This window comes from Fundulus heteroclitus, chromosome 16 (genome assembly GCF_011125445.2).
Source record: "Fundulus heteroclitus isolate FHET01 chromosome 16, MU-UCD_Fhet_4.1, whole genome shotgun sequence".
In the NCBI taxonomy this organism is placed as follows: Eukaryota; Metazoa; Chordata; class Actinopteri; order Cyprinodontiformes; family Fundulidae; genus Fundulus; species Fundulus heteroclitus.
In genome coordinates this window covers 31487034-31502119 of record NC_046376.1, presented here as the reverse complement: position 1 = coordinate 31502119, position 15086 = coordinate 31487034, and the positions used below count along the sequence as shown (strand labels likewise).

The 15086-nt window shown below is 46.2% G+C and overlaps 1 protein-coding gene across 6 annotated transcripts in view; it reads right to left on the bottom strand.

Moving 5' to 3' along the window:
* plppr2a (phospholipid phosphatase related 2a) overlaps window positions 1–15086 on the bottom strand; it is a 90708-nt gene that overhangs the window by 28339 nt on the left and 47283 nt on the right. The window lies entirely within an intron of this gene.

Sequence of the window (15086 nt, the reverse complement as noted above, 5' to 3'; positions counted from 1 at the left end):
ATGAATTCAACTTTTCATATTACTTTAATATAGCTAATTTTGCCATCCATTAATGTCACCTCTCCTCTCCCTGCACGTTTACTTGCCATTAAATTGTCCTTTCTCTTTTCTGGATGCTTCAAACCATTCACACAGTAAGTTCAACCTGCAAATGTTTCCCCCATGATTCCACGACTGCTGGTGTCACAGAGCCTTTTGTTCTACCTTTCCTCAGCCATAAAGCGTACCCTACCATCTGTCTGCAACAGAAAGAGACAGTGCTGGTTTTAAATTAAACAAAGAGTAGGCATGGGAATCATAAGATAGATAATGGAGAACAAAGATTAAACCTATGTTAGAAAAACAAAACCCAGCAAAAACTGATTACATTTGTTGATCGCATGATTGCTTTCGCTTCCAGAATACTTTTTGGCCAAACGAATGACAGGGCAGTGCCATTGCCCAGTGAATGCTAAACAAATTCAAATTACCATGTTTGACAGTTGTATTGATAAGTTTGTGGTGATATTATGTGTTTGATTCTCCTGGTCATGGCTGATATCTTCATCTTTACTATTGTGGTGTCAAAAAGGCTGTCAGGATTGCGGAGGCGAGGACCTAGGCGGCAACGAGGCAGCGGCAGGCGCATGGGGTTAAACAAAAGATATTTAATGAAAGCAAAACTCACAAGATCTCTGGCGGCAGTAACAGCGCGGGAAAACTCAGGAGGACGCAGAGGGTGATCACAGAATGACCCGACGATGGGGAAACAAACAGAGGCAACTTATATACGTGCACACACAACGGGGATAATTAAACACAGGTGAGTCCAATCAACAGAAACACAACACAGGATCCTGACATTACCCCCCCCCTTAAGGGCGGATCCCAGACGCCCACTAGTGTCCAATCAGAAAAGGGAAAACAACCCGGCCAGGGCGGGTGGAGGGGGTCTAGGACGGCGGGCTAGAGTCCAATAAAGAGTTCAGGTGGCTCAAAACGGTAGCTTGGGAGCAGCAGGGTCCTCGGCGGGCGTCGCGGAGGGCGACCTCGGCGGCGGCGAAGCAGCAGGGTCCTCGGCGGGCGTCGCGGAGGGCGACCTCGGCGAAGCAGGGTCTCAGGCGGTTGGTGACGGAGCTTCATCCCGGTCTGCCAGACGTGGAGTTCCAGAGCAGGACCCTCGCCGGACTGGGGAGCGATGACTGGAGGCGGGTCCCCCTGGACCGCCTCGCCGGACTGGGGAGCGATGACTGGAGGCGGGTCCCCCTGGACCGCCTCGCCGGACTGGGGAGCGATGACTGGAGGCGGGTCCCCCTGGACCGCCTCGCCGGACTGGGGAGCGATGACTGGAGGCGGGTCCCCCTGGACCGCCTCGCCGGACTGGGGAGCGATGACTGGAGGCGGGTCCCCCTGGACCGCCTCGCCGGACTGGGGAGCGATGACTGGAGGCGGGTCCCCCTGGACCGCCTCGCCGGACTGGGGAGCGATGACTGGAGGCGGGTCCCCCTGGACCGCCTCGCCGGACTGGGGAGCGATGACTGGAGGCGGGTCCCCCTGGACCGCCTCGCCGGACTGGGGAGCGATGACTGGAGGCGGGTCCCCCTGGACCGCCTCGCCGGACTGGGGAGCGATGACTGGAGGCGGGTCCCCCTGGACCGCCTCGCCGGACTGGGGAGCGATGACTGGAGGCGGGTCCCCCTGGACCGCCTCGCCGGACTGGGGAGCGATGACTGGAGGCGGGTCCCCCTGGACCGCCTCGCCGGACTGGGGAGCGATGACTGGAGGCGGGTCCCCCTGGACCGCCTCGCCGGACTGGGGAGCGATGACTGGAGGCGGGTCCCCCTGGACCGCCTCGCCGGACTGGGGAGCGATGACTGGAGGCGGGTCCCCCTGGACCGCCTCGCCGGACTGGGGAGCGATGACTGGAGGCGGGTCCCCCTGGACCGCCTCGCCGGACTGGGGAGCGATGACTGGAGGCGGGTCCCCCTGGACCGCCTCGCCGGACTGGGGAGCGATGACTGGAGGCGGGTCCCCCTGGACCGCCTCGCCGGACTGGGGAGCGATGACTGGAGGCGGGTCCCCCTGGACCGCCTCGCCGGACTGGGGAGCGATGACTGGAGGCGGGTCCCCCTGGACCGCCTCGCCGGACTGGGGAGCGATGACTGGAGGCGGGTCCCCCTGGACCGCCTCGCCGGACTGGGGAGCGTCGTGGAAGGGAGGCGGGTCCCCCTGGACCGCCTCGCAGAACTGGGGAGCGTCGTGGAAGGGAGGCGGGTCCCCCTGGACCGCCTCGCAGAACTGGGGAGCGTCGTGGAAGGGAGGCGGGTCCCCCTGGACCGCCTCGCAGAACTGGGGAGCGTCGTGGAAGGGAGGCGGGTCCCCCTGGACCGCCTCGCAGAACTCGGGAGCGTCGTGGAAGGGAGGCGGGTCCCCCTGGACCGCCTCGCAGAACTCGGGAGCGTCGTGGAAGGGAGGCGGGTCCCCCTGGACCGCCTCGCAGAACTCGGGAGCGTCGTGGAAGGGAGGCGGATCCCCCTGGAACCCCTCCCGGGACTTGAGAGCGTCGGCCTCGGACTGTGGCGGGAAAACAGCACAGGCCGGCGGCGGCGGGACGTCAGCGAAGGCCGGCGGCGGCGGGACGTCAGCGAAGGCCGGCGGCGGCGGGACGTCAGCGAAGGCCGGCGGCGGCGGGACGTCAGCGAAGGCCGGCGGCGGCGGGACGTCAGCGAAGGCCGGCGGCGGGGGAACATGCACACCCTTGCAGGCTTTGGCCGTGGCGGGCGGAGCAGGACCTTGGATGGCCGGCTGTACTGAGCTTTCTTCGGCCGGCTGTACTGGTACGTGCACACCCACGCAGGCTTGGGCCGTGGCGTGTGCAGCGGGATCTTCAGCGTCAGCCAGAGGGTTTGCGCTTACTTTGGCAGCCGGCGGGACTGGGCTGTCTTCTGCGGCCGGCGGAGCAGAGAACTTGGAGACGAACATGTCTGGCTGGGCCTCGAGGGAGGTTCTGTGCCGGCGAGCCCGGCATCTGCGCCGGGGGAAACCAAACTGCGATGCGGAGACCGCTGCTGGTGGTGAGGCAGCGGTGGAGACAGCAGCAGAGGCGAAGGTCGATGAAGGTAAATGCGCACCCAAGCAGGCTTTGGCCGTGGCGTGCGCAGCAGGAGTCCTAGGTCTGGCCGGTGAAGGCATGTGCGCACCCACGCAGGCTTTGGCCGTGGCGTGCGCAGCAGGAACGGTCCAGCTGGGGAACAGATCATCTCTGTCTCCATAGAAGAAGTCCCACAGACTGGATTCCTCCACGTGAGGCGCTCTAGGACAGCGTGGAACTAGAGGAGGCTGGTCATCCCAATTATCCATTTCAGAGTGGCTGGACTGGGGCTGTTGCAGGGGCCTGGGCACCATCCTGAAATTTCCTTTATACGCCCCTGCTTTCCCCGCAGACCAGCCGATGAGAGGCTGCTGCTTGCCGGGCGGAGGAGGTGCGGTCGGATTCCTCGGAGCCGGGGTGAAGGTTGTTGGGCGGCAGTGAAGGGAAGCAAAAAGATGAGTCGGCGACGGTGGCTGACCCTCGCGGGAGGAATGCGGGGCGTCAGCCTGACACGACGCGGGATTTCCTCTTCTTCGCCGTCCTTCATGCCTGCCCCGCGCCGGTGGCTGACCCCCGCGGGAAGTTTGCGAGGCGTTAGCCCAGCACGGCGCGGAGACCTTCTCCTTCTGTCTCCAGAGCTGATTAAACAGCCCGATTATTTCCAGCCCCGTTGCCTGGCCCTCTCTTGGTCGGGTCATTACTGTCAGGATTGCGGAGGCGAGGACCTAGGCGGCAACGAGGCAGCGGCAGGCGCATGGGGTTAAACAAAAGATATTTAATGAAAGCAAAACTCACAAGATCTCTGGCGGCAGTAACAGCGCGGGAAAACTCAGGAGGACGCAGAGGGTGATCACAGAATGACCCGACGATGGGGAAACAAACAGAGGCAACTTATATACGTGCACACACAACGGGGATAATTAAACACAGGTGAGTCCAATCAACAGAAACACAACACAGGATCCTGACAAAGGCACTGTCTCAAATATCGCGTTGTTTACAGAGATGCAGGTTTAAAAATGTAAATCTATTGTTCACTACACCTTTTTTTAAATGGTGAACTCCATTCCATGTCTTTATTTGATACATCAGACATTTTAGATTCAAAACCCAGATTGAAATATATGAGACTGTAGCAAACACTCCTACATCTGAATTAGTATAGGGATGCTGGTTGAAGTGACACCATGAATGGTAGATTCCGATTAGAGAATCAGGAGACTGGAGATCAACAACGGTAACTTTAATATAAGTCCAAACATGGAACAGGGTCCATAACAGGCTGAGTGGCAGAATTACATGTGAAACACATGTTACGTTGTTATGTTGGGGCTCATGGTATGAGTGTGGTCTGTGAAAGAAACAAACATAGCAAAGTGCCTATAAGCCTAATTAGGACTTTCACTAAACAATAGCAAACAAACAAACAATCAATCAGAACCCCAGCAAGCTCCATACAATCACTGCTGGATCAGTAGCAACAACACAAGTCACACAACTTCAACTACAGCAATTATAAGCAGCTGCAGTATTAACCAAATTAGCATTAGCATATAATGCTAAAAGGCGCTAGCAATCATAATATCTTACGAAAACAGCAGGAAATACATAAATATTTATCCCCAATTCCTGGAAAGTAGTGTCTGATGAAGGAATCCCAAAAGTTGTCGGCCAACACCTGGCTGTGTCTTCACCGTCGCTTCCCAAGCAATTCCTCTCTGCCATATAAGGCCTGTGGAAGAGATGAATCCCTGCGTCCCATGAGTAGCATATTGGGTGTTATGGGATCGGGACCTGAGACATCTGTTGGCACATAGCCCAATGGCTAGGAATTAAGAATTCCTTCCACCTCAATCAGTAGAGTCCGCAGGACTGGCTCTGTCACTGACTGCTCTCGTAGGACTACTCTAAGAGCTGTTTTCACTGACTTGACTTCTCTTTCTCAGGTGCCTCCAAAATGTGGAGCAGAAGGTGGATTAAGTTGCAATCTGATCCTCTGCTCTGCTAATTGCTCCTGCAGGCAAGAAACTATAGCTTCAAAGGCCTCTGCTAATTCTCGATTTCCTCCTGTGAAGTTTGTTCCATTATCACAGAGAACCTCAAATGATCTACCCCTACGTGCTATTAAGTGGCGCAGGGAGAGCAAGAAGGAATCTGTGTCCAGGCTTTCGAGGAGTTCTAAATGCACACATCTGGTGGTCATGCACTTATAAAGGATGCCCCATCTCTTCTCTTGAGTCCGTCGGACCTTGACTGAGAATGGACCAAAGCAGTCTGTTCTTGTGGAGTAAAAGGGAGGCTTATATACAGGCAGTCGGGAAGGAGGAAGGTCAGCCATCTGTGGCGCTTGTGGCTTGGCTCGCCAAAACTGGCTCTCATGACACTTGTGCTGATGTTTACGGATAGCTTCGTGACCCCGAAGAATCCAGTAAAGTCTGTGAAGTTTAGCCAGAACTCACTCTGCACCAAGGTGATGAAGCCTCTCGTCACAGTCTCGAGATCAAGAACAATTGGATGAATTGTCCCCTCCTCCAAATCCACAGCTCACCGAAGCCGCCCTCCAACTCTAAGGAGTCCCGTGGCCTCTTCATACTCAGGAGCCAGGGAACATAGGCAACTGTCAGATGGAAGGGAGTGTTTAGTTCTAAGTGCCTTTACCGCTCGTGCGAATGAGTCGAGCTGAGCCTGGGCTATAAGTACTCTCTCAGCAACCGCATAGTCTGAAGCATCCAACCCAATGTTTGAATTAGGGGCAGCCGCCCCATGAAGGGACTGCACAGCAGCCTTGATGAGCTCCTTCCAGGTGTGGAATTGCTTTGGGTCTGGTAGCCGTGTGTTTAATACTACAGAAGCTGAGCCAATAAATGCTCCTTTCCTTAACTCTGCTCCAGTACTTGGCATGACTGGCCAATGGTCGGGAGCTTCAATCAAGAAATCAGGTCCTAACCTCCACTGGCTTAGGTGAACTAATGCAGTTAGTGTCAGACCTCTAGTGATGTGATCATCTGGGTTATGATGTGAGTCAGTATACCTCCAGGTAGCCCCTTCAGTGAGATTCTGGATTTCAGCCACACGTGTCCCAACAAAGACCTTGTAGCGGCAGGATTCTGAGTTTAGCCAATGCAGCACTGTGGTAGAATCTGACCAGCAGACAACTTGACAGATTGGGAGGCTCAGTTCATCCTGTATAAGTTTGACCAGCTGGGATCCAGTCAATGCAGCACTGAGCTCTAGACGAGGCATTGAGAGGCATTTCTTTGGTGCTACATGGGACCTGGCTAGGATGAGAGCCACATGGACCTTCCCATCATGAGTCATGGTCCGCAGATAGGCAACCGACCCATATGCCCTCTCTGACGCATCACAGAGAACATGAAGCTCCTTGGTCACTGAAGGGGTGTCTGCACTGGCTGGCACAAAGGGTCTGGAAAACTGCACCTGCTGAAGGATGGGGAGCTCTGCCTCCCATGCAGCCCGTTGATCTCGTATATGCTGAGGGCCGATAGGTTCATCCCATGCCATATGTTGTTTCCATAGATCCTGTATAAGGATATCAGCTCTGGTAGTGAATGGCACAATGAACCCTTATAGGTCATACTGGCTGGCCAGGATCCTGTAAAGGTTTCTCAGCGCTGGAATCTGGGTGTCAGTAGTGCGGTGCTTGTAACCCAGCATGTCAGTAAGGCAGTTCCACTGCATGCCAAGAGTGGGTTCCTGGAGGTCAGTACTGTTTCGTGACAACCAAAGTTCACTGCAGGTGGACCTTTGGGAGGTGCTCTATGACTCATGGCAAATTGCTCTCCCATTGTCTGATATCAAATTCTCCCTCAGCAAGCAATCATCTTAAGCTGTCGACCACATCCTTAGCCTTAGCCGAATCTGGTATGCTATAGAGACAATTACTTTCATAAAAGGCCTGTGACACAACTTCTGCCAAGCTGGGCTTCTCCTCTGCATGTTCTTGGGCGTGGTGCTGAAGAGAAACGGACTGCACGTCGTTCCAAAGGGTAGAACCTGCCATTCGTATCTCTAACAGAGACCTTTTTTTTTTTTATTAAAATGGACCTTTTCACGCTATTTTGGCAATAAAGCCAAAAAATTATTTAGAATTTGATGAGGAAACCAAAATATTGCTAAAATCTGATTTAGTTCTCATTTTACTCAATTTTATGCACCATCTCTTCTTCTGAGGTGGATGAATAGCATCCCTATGAGAAACAGTTTCAGTTCGTCAATACACATTAAAGTTGTTTTTTTGAGACTTGTGAGAGTCACTGGCTTTTAAAAAACTTTTCATATTATGTTAGAATTTGTATATTATTTGAAGCTTTCTTATTCATTAGTAAACATATTTATTAAGCGTTTTATATTAAAAAGCATTATGGTAATTTTTATAGTGCTTTTTTGGAATCCTACTGACCACTAAAAGTTCCTCAGATTAAAGATACATTCACCCAATCATGCTTTCATACAGCAATTCAGTATCAGATCTGTAGGCAACTTGCGCCTACCAATAGGTAACAGGAGGGAGCAGGAATTAGACCCACATTATTTTATAGATCTTCCTATCTAAAAAACTCTCATCATATCAGGACTTTGAAATTAACTGATTGAGTTGGAGACAAGAGCAGCGAACAAAAACATTCCCTATTTACTCATCCACATTCACACTTATCCTAGTCATGGCTTACCACAGGGTTAAATAAAAAAAAAAATAGACTTTCACACAGTTTTAGTAAATACGTCCCGATACCTATTCAGGAGTCTTTATCAATTCTGGAGGCTTTATCCAGCGTTCTTGTTTACTGATAGCCCTGTTGATACCGACCCGATTTGCCTCCGGATATCTGAGCCAGCCTGACACCTGTATACCTGTTCTTCCTGCCTGTTTCTGACTGCTAACTTGTGTACTGAACCAGACCTGCTGTCTGACCACCGAGCCTGCCTGATCTCGTCTAGTTAGTTTACCTTGCTTGCCCTTGTATCGAACTTGGATCTTTGTCCCTACTCTGCTCTTGGAATCTGTTCTGGATTTTTGATTGCCCAGTTTTGACTTAGGACTGTTTATCGACCATGAGCTCTGTCTTGCCCTGTTCATATTACTGCCTGTCTGTCATCTCGGTTTAAACAACCACAAACTGTTCTTTAATAAGCCGTCTTTAATCTTAAACACCATTGTCTGGTTCGAATTCTGGGTCCACCAGTTCCGTTCATGACAAGTAGCTACTTTAACCATATTCCTTTTACTTCTGAAGTCATAACTTGGATTTTTGAAGACCATCAAACCCAAACATTAAGACTAGTGCTGGGTAGGAAACTAGTAGATGTTGGAATTTGCTGATATTAATGATCAGCCTAACTAATATTAACGCTAGAAGCTAATAGCAATGTTTGTCTCTGCATTTTATGCATTCAAATATGAAAGGAACCTGTTTACAGATTGACGCTGCACCTATGTGTGTGAAAGATTCAATAGGACACAAACTGCCAGAATTGCAAATATAATTGTTTATGACTGCAGCTAACACAATGTTTTAAAGTCACGGCAGCCACATTGGATTTTGCAGCTGGGGTTGGTGGGAAACCTCCGCATTTCCCTCATGAAATTCAAACTTCATAGGATCACTATAGTTATTTTCCAAACTTGGATATGTTTTTACTTCGAACAAAGCAACATCAATGGATAAAATTGTTCTTTTGTTCTTTCATTCATGAAATATAATTATTGTGATAGGAGCTGCCACAGACATTTTACTCTTTCTCTTTATATGCATCCATAACAAAGACTGTGCCTAAAAAAACCTGAGTAAAAAGACAAGACCAGCCTCCTTCTCTGTTTCAGTAGTAACACGGTGACAAGCTCTACGCGAGGAAGCTTTAAAATGTGACTGATGGTTTTAATTAAATGTTTGGATCCCGAGTTGCCTGACTGACCTGTGTTAGACCCTGAGGACTCTGCAAACACTTATGAAATATTTCAAAATCATGAAACAGCAACAACACAATGTCCCCTTTAATAACTGTGTTCCCCTTCTTAAATTCAGTCCTATATAAATTTAGAAGATCATAAAAAAAATTCTACACAATGGTACTTTTGCAGTAGCCATGTTGCTTGGCAACAAATACACCCAAACCTCTTACCTGAACTCAGATAAAAGGTCAAAGCTCTGTATTACTATCATTATTTTTTGTGTGCAGCCACTTTAGCTCCCAACACAAGGAACAGATTAGCAGCTTCCACATACAGAAGAGATAAAGCTCATCTGGAACCAGCAGCAAATGGCAAAGCATATTGCTCCATTGCCAGGAGTTACACCTCTGATTCACTTTGCTGCTGCTACACACCACAGTACCTGTCAGCGCTGGTTATAGCAGACAAACTACTGCATCCAATGTGCTCTGACCCAGTTCAACGTCCCAAGTAAATTAGCCTCTGGTGGATTTAAGGGTCTGTTCGTCTTGGATTATCGGGCAGGGTTCAGGCTTATGAAGTTAAATTACAGATCAGTAGTGGTGTCAAGTAGTAGTAGAGGATCAAGATCATGTGAGAGTCACCGATTGCTGGAGGTATAAGTAAGGGAAAAACATCGCTATTACTGTTTAGTTTTCCTTTACTGTCATGAAATTTTCTTCAGATAATTTTGTGTTTTCCTTTATGGTTCCCATCTATTATTTCTACCCGTTTAATCCTTGGTGCTCAGGACCCTGGACAGGTCATTAGTCCAACACAGGGTAACACAGGATGAACAACCATGCACACTCAGGCGTAAACACAGTTTAGTTAGACCACCTAACCTAAAATGTATGTTTTTGAACTGTGGAGAATACTAGAGCACCTGGAGAGAAGCAACACAAGTTTGGGGAGATTATGCAAACTTCCCTGATATAGGTCTCAGCTAGGGTTCAAACCCAAGAGCATTTTGAGTTAAGAAAATGATGCACAAAGCCATGTCAACCTGCCACCCCTATTTAGTTTATTTAAAGTATAATAAATGTTTTTTTTTTTCATATTATATCTATTTTCCTTCCACTAGGTACCCTTTAAAGTCAAAATGTTACAGAAGACATTTTGACTTTAAAGAGCACAAAAGACACCACTGTGTTAATAAGTACAGCATTCCATTCAGATGAAATTTAGATTTGACACCCATTTCTGCTGCCAACCAACATGCACAGATCCATAAATTGAATGCAGACCTTATTAACACGCCCATTTTTCCCTACTCAACAAAACAACTGCAATGGAACTGACTTAATACATTCCAGCTTCTCTCACCTGCCATTCATTGGCAGTCTTCAACCCTATCACTCATTCAGGAATCCTACTCTCCTCAGATTCTTGGATTTTTAGATGCTAAGATTTTCTCCTCTGTTTGCACCTCATAAACAAAGTAAAGGTCCACCACTGGTTTCTATGCTACAAACCATAACAATTATGGACATGTTAATGTGAGTTTTCTTTCTCAAATATAATGAATTACACACTTACAAAGTTTATTTATTGAGAATATGAAAACAGCAGTGTAGTGACATGACCCTTGTGGAATCTGAGCCTTTACAGCCAAGCAACACATTTCACCACCCCTGATCACCCCTTTGGAAAAGACCTTCAGACTAACATTAGATGAAGTTAAAAAGAGCCTTTACTACTACGGATGATGTTCTTAAGTGTCTCAAAATATGTATTCTTTATGACCCTGAACTAGTTTTGTCTGTGGCCATGTTTCAAATAATGTCAAATAAGCGAATCTTATATTACCTGTTAAGAAGCGTTTGAACTACATGATGATTAGTTAGAACCTTTAAATGTATGTGAAATCTGAATGCACACAGTCAGATTTCACACTTGAGAAGACTGCTTCCAGTCAAAGATTTAATTAACCATTGATTTGTTTTAAAACACTTCCCCGAGGCTTTGTCCACGCGTAGCCAGATATGTAGGAAAACAAAATATTGGTGTTCACATGGTAAAAAAAAAATAATTTGCGGGGTCTCGTGCATCACAGTCTGCAGGAAGTGGTGCAGCGCTGATGTCACATATGCAACCATTGTTATTGACTTGGCCATGCAGTTGTGGAAAAATTAATGCTATCAGATGTGTTGAGTTTTATGTCGGTTCAGATGGTTTTTTGCTTGTTTGTTTTTACAAACCAAACTGCTCCAACACGTTGATGTGCAAAGGAGAAAGAGCACTTGGAGGTCAACTGTTTCACATAAACTCTCATATCCATTACAGAGGCACAATGCCATTAAATATCACTGTTAATCACATCTTCCTGACAGGATGTCATGGTTGTTTTGAAAGATGATGATTTGATGACAAAGGTTTTAGTCTTGCAGCACACATCTTGCATGTTTAAAAAAAAATATATATATATTTGTCCGCATATTTGTCCAGGTTCGTGTGGATGAAAACCTAAAAAAGTCCCCTGTGTACGATATTTTTAAAAACAATGTGGGAAAGATATTTGTTATAAAAACCCATCTATGTGTGTAGAAGGAATAAATCTTAAAGATACAGCTTAAAAACAAGTACCTTTTTTTCCTATTTGGTGTCCGATGAGATGTGGAATAAACGGCTGATTTGTGATCAGCCTTTTAATTGCGATTCTTTTCCAGAATACAATAGAATAGAATTCAACTTTATTGTCATTGCACTGTCACAAGTACTAAGCAACGAAATGTGGTTTGCATCTATCCAGAAGTGCTATACAGGATATAAATGTTATTTATAAGTATGTATAAGTAAAAAGTAATAGTAGGTGACTGTAAAATGTTGTGTATAAATATAAATATGGGAGCTATATGCACAGATTATACAGAATATAATAAATATGGGCCCTATATGCACAGATTATACAGAATATACAGGAATGTTAGGAAAAGGATTATATATGTATTAGCGGGTAGAAGCATGTCTTTAGGTAGACCCTTAATTCTGACACAGATAAGCAAAAAGAAAAAAAAGAGAGAGGTGCAGGTAGAAGCTCCATTTCAGACTTGATCACCCAGCATAATTAGTTTAAGAGTTTCAACAGTATGTTTTTGTTTTCCTTCACAAACTTGCGATCGAAACGAAACTCTGTCTTGTTCAACCAAAGTACTCCTTTTACTGCTAACAGTTCCATTACAAATTACAAGCGAGGAGCAACTGAACACCCCCCAGCTGCAGCAGATAAAAACAGCTTTTGTGTAGAGACCCTTCGGTCTGTTGAACAGAGAAACAGGACGGTAAATGCTGCAGGTCCAAGTATCCAGTCTGGTTCATTGAGAGGTAATAAGACAAGAGGCCACAGTAAAGCACATCTTACCGGGTTATCAAAGCTATTTCCTGCTGTGAGAACCTGATGGACCACTATGTACCAAACAAATCCCTAATTATGGCCAAAGGCTTTCACTGAAGCCCCCAAGAGAGACCTTGTCAGGCTTTTGGTAAAAGTATACCTTTATCAGCTCAAATATCATGTAGATGGTTCATTACCTTAGATATTGTTCTCTTCGTTGCTAGTTTGTGTTTGAAGTTTATCGGAAAGAGTCAGCACAAAGTGATGCAGGTAAAAAGAATGTCTCTACTGTTGTGGTTCCTATTTTAGAAAGCAAGAGTGGGCATCTGCAAAATGGCCACTCTGTGCTATAATTTCTAAGTTTTTACTGAGATGAAAGAGATAGATGTGTCAAAGAAGTCTGATGTCTTAAAATAAATAATTACATAATGTATAATTCTGGAAATATTAGGACATTTGTCACAAAAACAACATTTTAAAATTTGGCATTTTTGCTAATCAAATCTTGCAGAAAGATGGTAAGTGATAATTGGGGATGAAAAGTACTTAGTGTAATAAGTTAGTCCTGAATCTGGCTTTTATACTACATTTTTTATTTATTTTGTTATTTATTTTGTTTTATATTTAGTTATTTATAATTTTTCTGCTTCACTGTACCTACAGCCAATTAGACCTAAGCATTAAAAATACGTTGCTAAATCTGGAAATTAAAAATACATGACTGGGGTTTGTCATCATGTGTATACTGCTCATTACAAAACAGTAGGCAACACAAAAAGTTTTCATCTCACAGATTTTAGGCATTAATATACTTTTTTTTCATTTTGATTTTTTTGCACCTTTTGCATGCCTGGAATAAGACTGGGCTAATACTGCTAATTTTTATGTTTTTTTTAAATGTGTTTTTACGTATGTATGGTTCAGTTCCCAATCCCCATATATTGACATGATAATTTGACTAGGAACCAAATTGTAAATAATCTATCTTAGTTAGATTTTTTTTCAATTCTAATTAATTTTGGTTGATAACTGACGTGAAGTTTAACAATCACAAAAACCCAGACTTTCTTGGTATGGCTCTGAACCTGTACCACTCAGTCAACTCTTGATGCCTGTTGTTTTTGTACCGTGTCTTGCTCAGGGGCAAATCAATATACAGTATGGAGTCGAACCCAGAACCTTCCGATTGCAAGATGAAAGTCGACCCAGGTACCAGGCTAGGTCTCTATATCTTCAAATACCTATTCTGAGATAGCTTGGGTTATTATCAGAGACATAAAATCCTGATTGGGACATTCCAAGTCTCCTCACCTCCCTCTCTACTTCACCCATTAAAGAAGAGTTCTTTTCTCTCCACACTCGTAAACACTGTTATATCACAAATAGTAGCTTTTCCCTCACAAGGGGGCTTTTAATGCACATTGCTTACGAGCATCAACAGTGTTTGTTCTGTGATCCAGCTCTAAGGTATTGTTTCCTTTGCAATAAGTCCACGCTGTGTTTATGTGTAATCCGGTTATCTCTCTGCTTTGTATTGAGGCCGTGTCTGTCTGTGGTGTTTTGTGTTGTTCGCAGCACACAGGATGTAAGCGGTTCAGCTCGGGGTCTGTGCTCGGAGCAAGGTGATCTGCAATTCAGGATCACTGCTTACCGTCTCATAAGGGGTTTAGCAGCTGAACACGCAGCAACGCACACATGCAAGACAGGGACAGAGCAAGCACAGGCAGTGCCCTGCAAAAGTATTTATATCCCATTGAGTCTTCCACATTTTGCCTCTTTGCAACTGCAATTTTGTACGTATTTGTTGGGGAATAATTTGTTCAACCAACACAACGTAAAAAAAATCCTATATTGTTATAAACAAATTTAGATGTCTAATGTCTAAAAAGTGTGGATTGCATTTTTGTCCAGTCGTCTTTATTCTGGTAGCCTCACATGAAATCCAGAGCATTTCATTGCCTTCAGAAAATACACTATTAATGAATAATCTCCCTTTTGTGCAATTGAATCTTTTTGTATGTCTCCCTGTTCTGTGAAGGCTTCAGAGGTCAGAGCAGTGGAAGAACAAGATGCAGGTAGAATCATTTGACAGGTCAGTAAAGGAGAGCATTCATTTAGAGAAGTATTCAATAGGCCTCTAGAAACTTGAGAGGGGCTGCAAGCAGCCACAGCTCAAGAGGACAACTATAGTTGTGCACTCCCCAAATTTGACTTTTTAATGAAAAAGTGCCAAAGAAGCTATAGCTTGGGGGAGAAAAAAGCCAAAAAGTCCTGTTAAAAGTTTGCTGCAAGCCTTAGAGGGGACACAGGCAACATGTGGAAGAAGGTGCTCTGATGATGGCAGCATTGAGCTGTGGGACTTTTCTTCAGGAGGTAAAGAGAGACTGGACAGATGTGATGGATAGAGCTTAAATACAGGACAATCCTGGAAGAAAACATGGAAAAGGCTACAAAGGACTTGGGACTTGTGTGGAAGTTTACCTTCCAGGAAGACAACAACCTCTAGATGTACAGCAGGAACTCCAAACAAAGTGTTTATGATATCATGATCGTATGTTTGAATGGATCAGATAAAGCCCTGATCTAAAGTCAGTAAATAATCTGTGGCAAGACTTGAAAATTGCTGTTCACGGATACTCTCTATCCAATCTGCCTGAGCTTCAGTTATTTAGTCCAAAAAGATGGACGAGAATTTCTGTGAATAGCCAGCAGAGACACGTCCCAAAACATCC